Source organism: Pristiophorus japonicus, unplaced genomic scaffold (assembly GCF_044704955.1).
Source record: "Pristiophorus japonicus isolate sPriJap1 unplaced genomic scaffold, sPriJap1.hap1 HAP1_SCAFFOLD_1357, whole genome shotgun sequence".
In the NCBI taxonomy this organism is placed as follows: Eukaryota; Metazoa; Chordata; class Chondrichthyes; family Pristiophoridae; genus Pristiophorus; species Pristiophorus japonicus.
Genome location: NW_027251026.1, coordinates 53,215 through 68,740, shown reverse-complemented (window position 1 = coordinate 68,740; position 15,526 = coordinate 53,215).

Below are 15,526 nucleotides of genomic sequence, written 5' to 3'. Positions count from 1 at the left end.
TGTTTCGATACGATCACCTCTCATTCTTCTGAATTCCAATGAGTAGAGGCCCAACCTGCTCAACCTTTCCTCATAAGTCAACCCCCCCATCCCCGGAATCAAACTCGTGAACCTTCTCTGAACTGCCTCCAAAGCAAGTATATCCTTTCGTAAATATGGAAACCAAAACTGCACGCAGTATTCCAGGTGTGGCCTCACCAATACCCTGTAGAACTGTAGCAAGACTTCTCTGCTTTTATACTCCATCCCCTTTGCACTAAAGGCCTAGATACCATTGGCTTTCCTGATCACTTGCTGTACCTGCATACTAACCTATTGTGTTTCATGCACAAGTACCCCCAGGTCCCGCAGTACTGCAGCACTTTGCAATCTTTCTCCATTTAAATAATAATTTGCTGTTAGATTTTTTTCTGCCAATGTACATGACCTCACACTTTCCAACATTATACTCCATCTGCCAAATTTTTGCCCACTCACTTAGCCTGCCGATGTCTTTTTGCAGCTTTTTTGTGTCCTCCTCACACATTGCTTTTCCTCCCATCTTTATATCATCAGCACCCAGTCCCTTCTTCCAAGTTGTTAATACAGATTGTAAATAGTTGGGGTCCCAGCACTGATCCCTGCGGCACCCCACTAGTTACTGGTTGCCAACCAGAGAATGAACCATTTATCCCAACTCTCTGTTCTCTGTTCGTTAGCCAATCCTCTATCCATGCAAATATATTACCCCCAACCCCGTGAACTTTTATCTTGTGCAGTAACCTTTTATGCGGCACTTTGTCAAATGCCTTCTGGAAGTACAAATACACCACATCCACTGGTTCCCCTTTATCCACCCTGTTTGTTACATCTTCAAAGAATTCCAGCAAATTTGTCAAACATGACTTCCCCTTCATAAATTCATGCTGACTCTGCCTGACCGAATTCTGCTTTTCCAAATGTCCTGCTACTGCTTCTTTAATAATGGAGTCCAACAGGACCTCGACACAAGAGGGTTTGAGTATAAGAGTAAAGATGTCTTACTGCAATTATACAGGGCCCTGGTGAGACCACACCTGGAGTATTGTGTACAGTTTTGGTCTCCTTACCTAAGGAAGGATATACTTGCCATAGAGGGAGTGCAACGAAGGTTCACCAGACTGATTCCTGGGATGGGGGTATTGTCCTATGAGGAGAGATTGAGTAGACTAGGCTTATATTCTCTAGAGTTTAGAAGAATGAGAGGTGTTCCGATTGAAACATACAAAATTCTTACTGTGCTTGACAGGGTAGATGCAGAGAGGATGTTTCCCCCGGGCTGGGGAGTCTAGAACCAGGGCTCACAGTCTCAGGATAAGGGGTCGGCCATTTAGGGCTGAGATGAGGAGAGATTTCTTCCCTCAGAGGGTGGTGAATCTCTGGAATTCTCTACCCCAGAGGGCTGTGGAGGCTCAGTCTTTGAGTATATCCAAGGCAGAGATCGACAGATTTTTAGATGTGAAGGGAATCGAGGGAGATGGGGATAGTGCAGGAAAGTGGAGTTGAGGTCGAAGATCAGCCAGGATCTTATTGAATGTTGGAGCAGGCTCGAGGGGCCAAATGGCTTAATCCTGCTCCTAATTCTTATGTTCCTATGTTACAACACGGATGAACAGACCCAGCAACAACAGAGGCTTATAAAACTAACAATTGATTGGCTATCGTGATTGTCACTGGAAGTCAGGAAGAATTTCATGGGGAAAAAGGTCCTGTCTCATTCGAACGCATGATGGGAGCTTTACTCTGTATCTAACCCCCTGTACCTGCCCTGGGAGTGTTTGATGGGATAGTGTAGAGGGAGCTTTATTCTGTATCTAACCCCCTGTACCTGCCCTGGGAGTGTTTGATGGGACAGTGTAGAGGGAGCTTTACTCTGTATCTAACCCCCTGTACCTGCCCTGGGAGTGTTTGATGGGACAGTGTAGAGGGAGCTTTACTCTGTATCTAACCCCGTGCTGTACCTGCCCTGGGAGTGTTTGATGGGACAGTGTAGAGGGAGCTTTACTCTGTATCTAACCCCCTGTACCTGCCCTGGGAGTGTTTGATGGGACAGTGTAGAGGGAGCTTTACTCTGTATCTAACCCCGTGCTGTACCTGCCCTGGGAGTGTTTGATGGGACAGTGTAGAGGGAGCTTTATTCTGTATCTAACCCCCTGCACCTGCCCTGGGAGTGTTTGATGGGACAGTGTAGAGGGAGCTTTACTCTGTATCTAACCCTCTGTACCTGCCCTGGGAGTGTTTGATGGGACAGTGTAGGGGGAGCTTTACTCTGTATCTAACCCCGTGCTGTACCTGCCCTGGGAGTGTTTAATGGGACAGTGTAGCGAGAGCTTTACTCTGTATCTAACTCCCTGTACCTGCCCTGGGAGTGTTTAATGGGACAGTGTAGAGAGAGCTTTACTCTGTATCTAACCCCGTGCTGTACCTGCCCTGGGAGTGTTTAATGGGACAGTGTAGAGGGAGCTTTACTCTGTATCTAACCCCGTGCTGTACATGCCCTGGAAGTGTTTAATGGGACAGTGTAGAGGGAGCTTTACTCTGTATCTAACCCAGTACTGTACCTGCCCTGGGAGTGTTTGATGGGACAGTGTAGAGGGAGCTTTACTCTGTATCTAACCCCCTGTATCTGCCCTGGGAGTGTTTGATGGGACAGTGTAGAGGGAGCTTTACTCTGTATCTAACCCCCTGTATCTGCCCTGGGAGTGTTTGATGGGACAGTGTTGAGGAAGCTTTACTCTGTATCTAACCCCGTGCTGTACCTGCCCTGGGAGTGTTTGATGGGACAGTGTAGAGGGAACTTTACTCTGTATCTAACCCCCTGTACTGTACCTACCCTGGGAGTGTTTGATGGGACAGTGTAGAGGGAGCTTTACTCTATCTAACCCCCTGTACCTGCCCTGGGAGTGTTTGATGGGACAATGTAGAGGGAACTTTACTCTGTATCTAACCCGTGCTGTACCTGCCCTGGGAGTGTTTGATGGGACAGTGTAGAGGGAACTTTACTCTGTATCTAACCCGTGCTGTACCTGCCCTGGGAGTGTTTGATGGGACAGTGTAGAGGGAGCTTTACTCTGTATCTAACCCCGTGCTGTACCTGCCCTGGGAGTGTTTGATGGGACAGTGTAGAGGGATCTTTACTCTGTATCTAACCCCGCGCTGTACCTACTCTGGGAGTGTTTGATGTGACAGTGTAGAGGGAGCTTTACTCTGTATCTAACCCTGTGCTGTACCTGCCCTGGGAGTGTTTGATGGGACAGTGTAGAGGGAGTTTTACTCTGTATCTAACCCATGCTGTACCTGCCCTGGGATTGTGATGGGACAGTGTAGGGGGAGCTTTACTCTGTATCTAACCCTGTGCTGTACCTGCCCTGGGAGTGTTTAATGGGACAGTGTAGAGGGAGCTGTACTCTGTATCTAACCCTTGCTGTACCTGTCCTGGGAGTGTTTGATGGGACAGTGTAGAGAGAGCTTTACTCTGTATCTAACCCCGTGCTGTACCTGCCCTGGGAGTGTTTGATGGGACAGTGTAGAGGGAGCTGTACTCTGTATCTAACCCTTGCTGTACCTGTCCTGGGAGTGTTTGATGGGACAGTGTAGAGAGAGCTTTACTCTGTATCTAACCCCGTGCTGTACCAGCCCTGGGAGTGTTTGATGGGACAGTGTAAAGAGAGCTTTACTCTGTATCTAACCCCGTGCTGTACCTGCCCTGGGAGTGTTTGATGGGACAGTATAGAGGGAGCTTTACTCTGTATCTAACCCCGTGCTGTACCTGCCCTGGGATTGTTTGATGAGACAGTGTAAAGGGAGCTTTACTCTGTATCTAACCCCGTGCTGTACCTGCCCTGGGAGTGTTTGATGAGACAGTGTAGAGGGAGCTTTACTCTGTATCTAACCCCGTGCTGTACCTGCCCTGGGAGTGTTTGATGGGACAGTGTAGAGGGAGCTTTACTCTGTATCTAACCCCGTGCTGTACCTGCCCTGGGAGTGTTTGATGGGACAGTGTAGAGGGATCTTTATTCTGTATCTAACCCCGTGCTGTACCTACCCCTGGGAGTGTTTGATGGGACAGTGTAGAGGGAGCTTTACTCTGTATCTAACCCCCTGTATCTGCCCTGGGTGTGTTTGGTGGGACAGTATGGATGGAGGTTCCTCTGTTTGATGGACGTGACTATCTTTCCCTTTAGAGGGCGACCTGCCCCCATTCCGGCTGGTCGACGGAGAGGGTCAGTGTGATGGGAAGATGGAGGTTTTCCACAGGAGTTCCTGGATGCCCGTGTGTCAGAGCCAGTGGAGACAGACCGAGACGAACCTTGTGTGCACGCAGCTGGAGTGCGACGGGTCTGTGAAGGCTTGGAACAGAGCTGGAACCATCGGCAAAAACAGGACCGGCACGACTGATTGCGTGCAGTGTCGGAGTCTAGACTATATATCATTGATTGATCAGAAACCTCTCTGGAAATGTGAGGAGCAGAAGAGGGCCTTCGAGCAACTGAACATCACCTGCCCAGGTAGGGTGCTTGAGAATTTCTAACGTTACAAATTGTGGCCTCCTGTGCTTCCCCCCCCCAAACCTCGGTATCCATCGCTCCACCATTGGTGGCCATGACTTCAGCTGCCGAGACCCCCAAGCTCTGTAACTCCCTAATGCAACCTCCCAGCCTCTCTGTCCTCCGTCAAACCTTCCTCTCTGTCCAGGCTTTTGGTCTCCTGTCCTAATATCTCCTCAGGTGGCACGGCACCAATTCTTGCTCTGATTTATGCTCCTGTGAGGCATCCTGGGACATCTGACGACGTTAACGGCTCTGCAGAAGTGGGAGTTGCTGCTGTTGTTCACCTCTTCGTGTCGGCCGCGGGCTCAGTGGGTAGCACACTGGCCTCCGAGTCAGAAGGTCATGGGTTCAAGTCCCACTCCAGGGACTCGAGCACCAAAATCTAGGCTTACAATCTGGTTTCGTGCTTAGGGAGCTCCGCACTGTCGGAGGGGCTGGACTGAGGGAGCTCCGCACTGTCGGAGGGGCAGTACTGAGGGAGCGCCGCACTGTCGGAGGGGCTGGACTGAGGGAGCTCCGCACTGTCGGAGGGGCAGTACTGAGGGAGCGCCGCACTGTCGGAGGAATAGTACTGAGGGAACGCCGCACTGTCGGAGGGGCAGTACTGAGGGAGCGCCGCACTGTCGGAGGGGCAGTACTGAGGGAGCGCCGCACTGTCGGAGGAACAGTACTGAGGGAACGCTGCACTGTCGGAGGGGCAGTACTGAGGGAGCGCCGCACTGTCGGAGGAACAGTACTGAGGGAACGCCGCACTGTCGGAGGGGCAGTACTGAGGGAGTTCTGCTCTGTTGGAGGGGCAGTACTGAGGGAGCTCCGCACTGTCGGAGGGGCAGTACTGAGGGAGATCTGCACTGTCGGAGGGGCAGTACTGAGGGAGTGCTGCACTGTCGGAGGGGCAGTACTGAGGGAGCTCCGCACTGTCGGAGGGGCAGTACTGAGCGAGCTCCGCACTGTCGGAGGGGCAGTACTGAGAGAGTTCTGCTCTGTCGGGGGGGCAGTACTGAGGGAGCTCCGCACTGTCGGAGGGGCAGTACTGAGGGAGCTCCGCACTGTCGGAGGGGCAGTACTGAGAGAGTTCTGCTCTGTCGGGGGGGCAGTACTGAGGGAGCTCCGCACTGTCGGAGGGGCAGTACTGAGAGAGTTCTGCTCTGTCGGAGGGGCAGTACTGAGGGAGCTCCGCACTGTCGGAGGGGCAGGACTGAGGGAGTTCTGCTCTGTTGGGGGGGCAGTACTGAGGGAGCTCCGCACTGTCGGAGGGGCAGTACTGAGGGAGCTCCGCACTGTCGGAGGGGCAGTACTGAAGGAGCTCCGCACTGTCGGAGGGGCAGTACTGAGGGAGTGCTGCTCTGTTGGGGGGGCAGTACTGAGGGAGTTCTGCTCTGTTGGAGGGGCAGTACTGAGGGAGCTCCGCACTGTCGGAGGGGCAGTACTGAGGGAGCTCCGCACTGTCGGAGGGGCAGTACTGAGGGAGCTCCGCACTGTCGGAGGGGCAGTACAGAGGGAGTGCTGCTCTGTTGGGGGGGCAGTACTGAGGGAGTTGGGGATGCTTTCTTTTGGGCGGAGCTGTCTAAACCGAGAACCCGTCTCTCAGGTGAGCGTAAAAGATCCCACGGCACTATTTCAAAGAAGAGCAGGGGAGGTTATGCCCGGTGTCCTGGCCAATATTTATCCCACAATCAACATGACAAAAGCAGATGATCTGGGTCATTATCACATTGCTGTTTGTGGGAGCTTGCTGTGTGCAAAATGACTGCCGCGTTACAACAGTGACTACACTCCAAAAGTACTTCGTTGGCTGTAAAGCACTTTGAGACGTCCGGTGGTTGTGAAAGGCGCAATATAAATGCAAGTCTTTCTTTCAGGAACTCGCAAGTGTTTTAGCTTGCCTGTTTAAGGCAGCTTCAGCAAGACTAGATTGAAGTTGCCCCGGATCTCCAGACTGTGTTGTCTTTTCTAGGGTTAATAGCGTAGGACAGATGTGGCTGTCATATGTGGTCGCTCTTTCTGTGCGGGCTTGATCTTGCTACTGCTGCCATTTAGTTAGCTGCTACCTACTTCTGCGTGCCTTTGATGGCTTATCTCATCATATCTTTGCTGCCAGCAGCCCTGTCTGCACCGGAACCCACTCAGCACTTATCAATCCTTTGTCGTGTTCTATTGTGCTCTGCTCACAGCCTGCCTGCTACATCTGGCTGTCTTTCCGAACTGTGCTTCGATATAACAGTGCCTCGACCCAACGTTCTTTACAGCCAATGAAGTACTTTTGGAGTGCAGTCACTGATGTAATGTGGGAAACGCGGCAGACCAATTGCGCACACAAGCTCCCACAAACAGCAACGTGATAATGACCAGATCATCCGGTTTTTTTTTTGTTATGTTGATTGAGGGATAAATATTGGCCCTAGGACGTTGGGGATAACTCCCCTGCTCTTCTTCGAAATAGTGCTGTGGGATATTTTACATCCACCTGAGAGAGCAGACGGGGCCTCGGTTTAACGTTTCATCTGAAAGACGTCACCTCCGACAGTGCAGCGTTCCCTCAGTACTGTCCCTCCGACAGTGCAGCGTTCCCTCAGTACTGCCCCTCCGACAGTGCAGCGTTCCCTCAGTACTGCCCCTCCGACAGTGCAGCGTTCCCTCAGTACTGCCCCTCCAACAATGCGGCACTCCCTCAGTACTGTCCCTCCGACAGTGCAGCACTCCCTCCGTACTGCCCCTCCGACAGTGCAGCACTCCCTCAGTACTGTCCCTCCGACAGTGCACTCCCTCAGTACTGCCCCTCCGACAGTGCACTCCCTCAGTACTGCCCCTCCGACAGTGCAGCGTTCCCTCAGTACTGCCCCTCCGACAGTGCAGCGTTCCCTCAGTACTGCCCCTCCAACAATGCGGCACTCCCTCAGTACTGCCCCTCCGACAGTGCAGCACTCCCTCCGTACTGCCCCTCCGACAGTGCAGCACTCCCTCAGTACTGTCCCTCCGACAGTGCACTCCCTCAGTACTGCCCCTCCGACAGTGCACTCCCTCAGTACTGCCCCTCCGACAGTGCAGCACTCCCTCAGTACTGCATTGGGAATGTCAGCCTAGATTTATGTGCTCAAGTCCCTGGAGTGGGACTTGAACCCACAACCTTCTGACTCAGAGGTGAGTGTGCTGCCCACTGAGCCACGGCTGACACGGTAGGACGCTATGCGCCGACTGACTTACCCCCTCCTCGAGCTGCTTGATTAAGTTTGATTACTTCTCCACAGTTCCGCGACCCACTGAGAAACCGAAGGTGACGGGGGCGTCCTCGGGGGCTGTGATCGCCTGCGTCGTTCTGGTCCTCCTCCTGGTCCTGCTCCTTGTACTGGCCTATGGCTGGAAGCTCTACCAGCGCAACGGGAAGCAAGGTGAGTGCGCGGGATGGTGTGCGTACACACATATAAGAAACATACGTACACACACACGCACACGTGCGTGGGCCCGATTGTCCGCATACACAGGACATAAGGCACAACCAGTCCATGCTGGCATTTATGCTCCACTCGAGTCTCCTCCTATCTTTCCTCATCTAACTCTATCAGTGTAACCCTCTGGACCCGAAATGTCCCCTTTCCTTAACACCGCAAATCGGCGGCCATACTGCGCAGTTTAATGGCCCCCGCTCCGATCTTTACTGTAATGGCCGCCAATATCAAAATGCCACTCCGATGGTATCTCAGCGGTGACCTGCTCCCTCTGCTCCCTCAGTACTGCCCCTCCGACAGTGCAGCGCTCCCTCAGTACTGCCCCTCCGACAGTGCAGCGCTCCCTCAGTACTGCCCCTCCGACAGTGCAGCACGCCCTCAGTACTGCCCCTCCGACAGTGCAGCACGCCCTCAGTACTGCCCCTCCTACAGTACAGCACTCCCTCAGTACTACCCCTCCTACAGTACAGCACTCCCTCAGTACTGCCCCTCCGACAGTGCAGCGCTCCCTCAGTACTGCCCCTCCGACAGTGCAGCACTCCCTCAGTACTGCCCCTCCGACAGTGCAGCACTCCCTCAGTACTGCCCCTCCGACAGTGCAGCGCTCCCTCAGTACTGCCCCTCCGACAGTGCAGCGCTCCCTCAGTACTGCCCCTCCGACAGTGCAGCATCCCCTCAGTATTGCATCTCCGGAAGAAAATCATCCGCCCGCTGGGCGTTGCCAAAACCTGCTATTCTCAGACGGCCCAGTGAGGCTGCGGCCTTCCGCAACGGTGGAGCGGCTCCCGTTAAAGGGGAGGGCGCACGGCCGCTCCGCCATGTTTTTTCTTTGTGGGCCCGTCCCGTCGGGCCGACGATTGTGCCTCCGTGTTGGGCCGGGCGGCCTGTCAGCCCCCTCACTGACCCTCCCTGGTGGGCCCCGTGGACCAATCTTTCATCATCGCGCAGGCTCTCCCCTTTCAGTGAAGGGGTGGGCCGTGGTGATGCAGCGCTGTGATGATGTCATCGAGGTGGTCACGACACTTCTCCCAACTTCCACCTCCATTCAGAGAGAATTCCGGTCCGCCTGACAAAAATAACAAAGAGCGTAATTTCGCTCAAGAGGCTACCTCAGCCACTGCGGCAGGAGAAACACTCGAAACGCATGGCGTGCACTCGGTTTCGGGCGGGGGGGGAGGGGCGATTTTGGGGCCTCTGTTCGCCTCTCCCTCATATGTTTATCTAACCGCCCCTGAAATGAATCTGTAGTAATTGACGCAGCTATTGCCTAGACAGCGAGTTCCACATTCTCACCACTCACTGCAACATGGGAACAGGAGGAGGCCCATTGAGACCCTCGAGCCTGTTACTCAGGAACAGCAGGAGGCCCATTCAGCCCCTCGAGCCTGTTACTCAGGAACAGGAGGAGGCCCATTCAGCCCCTCGAGCCTGTTGCACAGGAACAGGAGGAGGTCCATTCAGCCGCTTGAGCCTGTTACACAGGAAGAGGAGGAGGCCCATTCAGCCCCTCGAGTCTGTTACACAGGAACAGGAGGAGGCCCATTCAGCCTCTCGAGTCTATTACACAGGAACAGGAGGAGGCCCATTCAGCCCCTCGAGCCTGTTGCACAGGAACAGGAGGAGGCCCATTCAGCTCCTCAAGCCTGTTACACAGGAAAAGGAGGGGCCCATTGAGACCCTCGAGCCTGTTACATAGGAACAGGAGGAGGCCCATTCAGCCCCTCGAGCCTGTTACACAGGAACAGGAGGAGACCCATTCAGACCCTCAAGCCTGTTACACAGGAATAGGAGGAGGCCATTCAGACCCTCGAGCCTGTTACACAGGAACAGGAGGAGGTCATTCAGACCCTCGAGCCTGTTACACAGGAACAGGAGGAGGCCATTCAGTCCCTCGAGCCTGTTACACAGGAACAGGAGGAGGTCATTCAGACCCTCGAGCCTGTTACACAGGAACAGGAGGAGGTCCATTCAGCCGCTTGAGCCTGTTACACAGGAATAGGAGGAAGCCATTCAGCCCCTCGAGCCTGTTGCACAGCAACAGGAGGAGGCCCATTCAGTCCCTCGAGCCTGTTACACAGGAACAGGAGGAGGCCCATTCAGCCCCTCAAGCCTGTTACACAGGAACAGGAGGAGGCCCATTCAGCCCCTCGAGCCTGTTACTCAGGAACAGGAGGAGGCCCATTCAACTCCTCGGGCCTGTTGCACAGGAACAGGAGGAGGTCCATTCAGCCGCTTGAGCCTGTTACACAGGAAGAGGAGGAGGTCCATTCAGCCCCTCGAGTCTGTTACACAGGAACAGGAGGAGGCCCATTCAGCCGCTCGAGTCTATTACACAGGAACAGGAGGAGGCCCATTCAGCCCCTCGAGCCTGTTGCACAGGAACAGGAGGAGGCCCATTCAGCTCCTCAAGCCTGTTACACAGGAAAAGGAGGGGCCCATTGAGACCCTCGAGCCTGTTACATAGGAACAGGAGGAGGCCCATTCAGCCCCTCGAGCCTGTTACACAGGAACAGAAGGAGACCCATTCAGCCCCTCAAGCCTGTTACACAGGAACAGGAGGAGGCCCATTCAGCCCCTCGAGCCTGTTACACAGGAACAGGAGGAGGTCATTCAGACCCTCGAGCCTGTTACACAGGAACAGGAGGAGGCCATTCAGTCCCTCGAGCCTGTTACACAGGAACAGGAGGAGGTCATTCAGACCCTCGAGCCTGTTACACAGGAACAGGAGGAGGTCCATTCAGCCGCTTGAGCCTGTTACACAGGAATAGGAGGAGGCCATTCAGCCCCTCGAGCCTGTTGCACAGCAACAGGAGGAGGCCCATTCAGACCCTCGAGCCTGTTACACAGGAACAGGAGGAGGCCCATTCAGTCCCTCGAGCCTGTTACACAGGAACAGGAGGAGGCCCATTCAGCCCCTCGAGTCTGTTACACAGGAACAGGAGGAGGCCCATTCAGCCTCTCGAGTCTATTACACAGGAACAGGAGGAGGCCATTCAGTCCCTCGAGCCTGTTACACAGGAACAGAAGGAGACCCATTCAGCCCCTCAAGCCTGTTACACAGGAACAGGAGGAGGTCCATTCAGCCGCTTGAGCCTGTTACACAGGAAGAGGAGGAGGCCCATTCAGCCCCTCGAGTCTGTTACACAGGAACAGGAGGAGGCCCATTCAGCCTCTCGAGTCTATTGCACAGGAACAGGAGGAGGCCCATTCAGCCCCTCGAGCCTGTTGCACAGGAACAGGAGGAGGCCCATTCAGCTCCTCAAGCCTGTTACACAGGAAAAGGAGGGGCCCATTGAGACCCTCGAGCCTGTTACATAGGAACAGGAGGAGGCCCATTCAGACCCTCGAGCCTGTTACACAGGAACAGGAGGAGGCCATTCAGTCCCTCGAGCCTGTTACACAGGAACAGGAGGAGGTCATTCAGACCCTCGAGCCTGTTACACAGGAACAGGAGGAGGTCATTCAGACCCTCGAGCCTGTTACACAGGAACAGGAGGAGGCCATTCAGTCCCTCGAGCCTGTTACACAGGAACAGGAGGCCCATTCAGCCCCTCGAGCCTCATCTGTGACCTAACTCTATTTTTCCCATCTTTGGCTCATAAACCTCAATACCTTAGGTTAATAGAAAGCTATCGATCTCCAATTTAAAATTTACAACTGACCCAGTATCAATTTGGCATTTGCGGAAGAGACTTCCAAACTTCAAGCACCCTTTGTGTGTAGAAGTGTTTCCTAACATCACTTCTGAAAGGTCTGGGTCTAATTTTTACAACATACCTCCTGGTCCTAGACTCCCCAACCAGCGGAAGTAGTCTCTCTATCAACCCTATCAGTTCCCCTAAATATCTTGAAATCATCGATCAGAACCGCCCTCAATCTTCTAAACTCCAGGGAATACAACCTTAATTTGTTTATTAATACCTCGCTTTCAGTGCCGTCTGAGAGATGACACGTGCTGGGTTAAAGGTTCAAGCAGCTTTTCTGACGAGCATGGATTGTAAATTGGGTACGAGATCAATGGAGAGGGTGTCGCCACAGGAAAGCCATTCGAATGTCTCGATTTGCTCACCTGTGTGTTATAGTAATAAAATTCATGGCAAGAGTTGATTGTGGCTGTAAACCAATTGCGGGACGTTGAGTGGCCGGTTGTTTGGTTCACATTGTCGTTCTGTTAGTATGTGTATGTATTTTTGACCTAACATGATTTACTGATAGTATGCATGGAATGCAGGGGCCGAAATTGTCCCCCTCTTTAAGGTCGATCATCACCTGTAGGAGGCGGTAATGAGGCGGTAAGGCCTCTCCGGCCGGGGGCAGGCGGATGGTCCGACCTTGCGGGATTTCTCCCGGGCCGGGAGCGGAGGGAACGGGTTCCCGCCCCGCCCTGTGTTCCCGCCCCGTCGGGCACGGGCTGACCCCTTTCCGCCCCGCGTGGGAAATTGCCCCGTGGGAGTGGCGTCGCCGTCGCTCGTTGCCCCCGGCAGCTTTCCCAGTGGCTGGGCGGCGTGTCCGCTCCGTCGCGGTCGCCATTTTATTTTCATTGTCGGCCCAACAATGGCGGCCACCAACAGTCAGCCCAGGATTCCCCCTCTTGGGTGCCGCGAAAGTGGTCTGCAGAGCTCACAGAGGCCATCCCCTTCAATTGAAGGGGAGGGGCGTTGCTACGCATCAGCGCGACACGGCAATGATGACACAGCCCGCCTTCCGACCCACTCCCGCCCCTCAGCCGCCCCAAACGCCACACGGACAAATTAAAATCCCAGAAGAGGCCAATTTCCCTCCGTTCTTCCCCCGCCGCCCTCAAGCATTCGGGCGAAGAATATTCATCTAATTCGAATTGTCCGCCCCGTTTGGGACGGTGGGCAATTTCGGCCCCGGCGAGTTCAAAGAGCTGAACTTGAACAAGAGATGTGAGTGAACATAAGAACATAAGAACATAAGAATTAGGAACAGGAGTAGGCCATCGAGCCCCTCGAGCCTGCTCCGCCATTCAACAATATCACGGCTGATCTGGCCGTGGACTCAGCTCCACTTACCCGCCCGCTCCCCGTAACCCTTAATTCCCTTATTGGTTAAAAATCTATCGATCTGTGACTTGAACACATTCAATGAGCTAGCCTCAACTGCTTCCTTGGGCAGAGAATTCCACAGATTCACAACCCTCTGGGAGAAGAAATTCCTTCTCAACTCGGTTTTAAATTGGCTCCCCCGTATTTTGAGGCTGTGCCCCCTAGTTCTAGTCTCCCCGACCAGTGGAAACAAACTCTCTGCCTCTATCTTGTCTATCCCTTTCATTATTTTAAATGTTTCTGTAAGATCACCCCTCATCCTTCTGAACTCCAACGAGTAAAGACTCAGTCTACTCAATACTTATTAGCGGAGTGAACACTTATTAGCAGAGACACTGGAAAACGGAATGTGCGTGTCCCACAAACAGGCAGCATTCTGAGATTCTGAGGGGGCTCGACAAGGTGGATGCAGAGAGGATGTTTCCCCACGTGGGGGAATCGAGAACTAGAGGGAATCGTTTCAGAATAAGGGGTCGCCCATTTAAAACGGAGATGAGGAGGAATGTCTTCTCATAGAATCACACAATCAGAGAAGTTTCCAGCACGGAAGGAGGCCATTTCAGCCCATCGTGTCCGTTCCGGCCGACCAAGAGCTACCCAGCCTGGGTCCGTAGCCCTGTAGGTTACAGCACTTCAGGTGCACATCCAAGTACTGTTTAAATGCGGTGAGGGTTTCTGCCTCTACCACCCTTTCAGGCAGTGAGTTCCGCCCCAGACCCCCACCACCCTCTGGGTGAAGACATTTCCCCTCAAATCCCCTCTAAACCTTCCCTCAATTACTTTAAATCTATGCCCCCTGGTTGTTGACCCCTCCGTCAAGGGAAACAGGCCCTTCCTATCCACTCTATCCAGGCCCCTCATAATTTTACACACCTCAATCAGGTCTCCCCTCAGCCTCCTCTGTTTCAATGAAAACAAACCCAGCCTATCCAGTCTGTCCTCATTGATAAAATTCTCCAGTCCCGGCAACATCCTCATAAATCTCCTCTATACCCTCTCCAGTGCAATCACATCCTTCCTGTAATGTGGTGACCAGAACTGTACGCAGTACTCCAGCTGTGGTCTAACCAGTGTTTTATACAGTTCAAGCATAATCTCCCTGCTCTTGTATTCCATGCCTCAACTAATAAAGGCAAGTATCCCGTATGCCTTCTTAACCACCTTATCTACCGGGCCTGCTACCTTCAGGGATCTGTGGACCTGCACTCCCAGGTCCCTCTGTTCCTCTACACTTCTCAGTGTCCTACCATTTAATGTGTATTCCCTTGCCTTGTTAGACCTCCCCAAATACATTACCTCACACTTCTCCGGATTGAATTCCATTTGCCACTGTTCTGCCCACCTGACCAGTTCATTGATACCTTCCTGCAGTCTACAGCTTTCTTCTTCATTATCAACCACACGGCCGATTTTAGTATCATCTGAAAACTTCTTTATCATACTCCCTACATTCAAGTCTAGATCATTGATATATACCACAAAAAGCAAGGGACCCAGCACTGAGCCCTGTGGAACCCCACTGGAAACAGCCTTCCAGTCACAAAAACACCCATCAATCTTCTCTCAGAGGGTTGTAAATCTGTGGAATTCTCTGCCCCAGAGAGCTGTGGAGGCTGGGTCATTGAATATATTTAAGGTGGAGATAGACAGATTTTTGAGCGATAAGGGAGTGAAGGGTTATGGGGAGCGGGCTGGGAAGTGGAGCTGAGTCCATGATCAGATCAGCCATGATCTTATTGCATGGCAGAGCAGGCTCGAGGGGCCGTATGGCCCACTCCTGCTCCTATTTATTATGGTCTTATGCACTTGTTTGTGAAGTGTATGTCTCAGTAACTTCCATTGTGGTTTTTGTGTAGTTATGCAGTTTAACGAAAGACCTGATCCTGCCATTTCTACAACTGAGTGTGTATGTGTGTGTAATCCGATGTTGAAAGCAATGAAATGAAAAAGAACAAGACAACAGGCCAACAACACAGACAGGCACATACATACATACACACTCAGGCACATACATACATACACACTCAGGCACATACATACATGCACACACAGGCACATACATACATGCACACACAAGCACATACATACATGCACACACAGACACATACACGCACAGGCACATACATGCACACACACATACATACATGCACACTGAGGCACATACATACATACACACTCAGGCACATACATGCACACACGGGCACATACACACACAGGCACATACATACAGGCACACACATACACGCACAGGCACATACATGCACGCACAGGCACATACATACATGCACACGCAGAGCCATACATACATGCACACACAGGCAAATATATACATGCACACACATACATACACATAGATATATGCATGCACAGGCACATACATACATGGACACACAGGCACATACATACTAACACACAGGCACAGACATACTTACATACATGCACA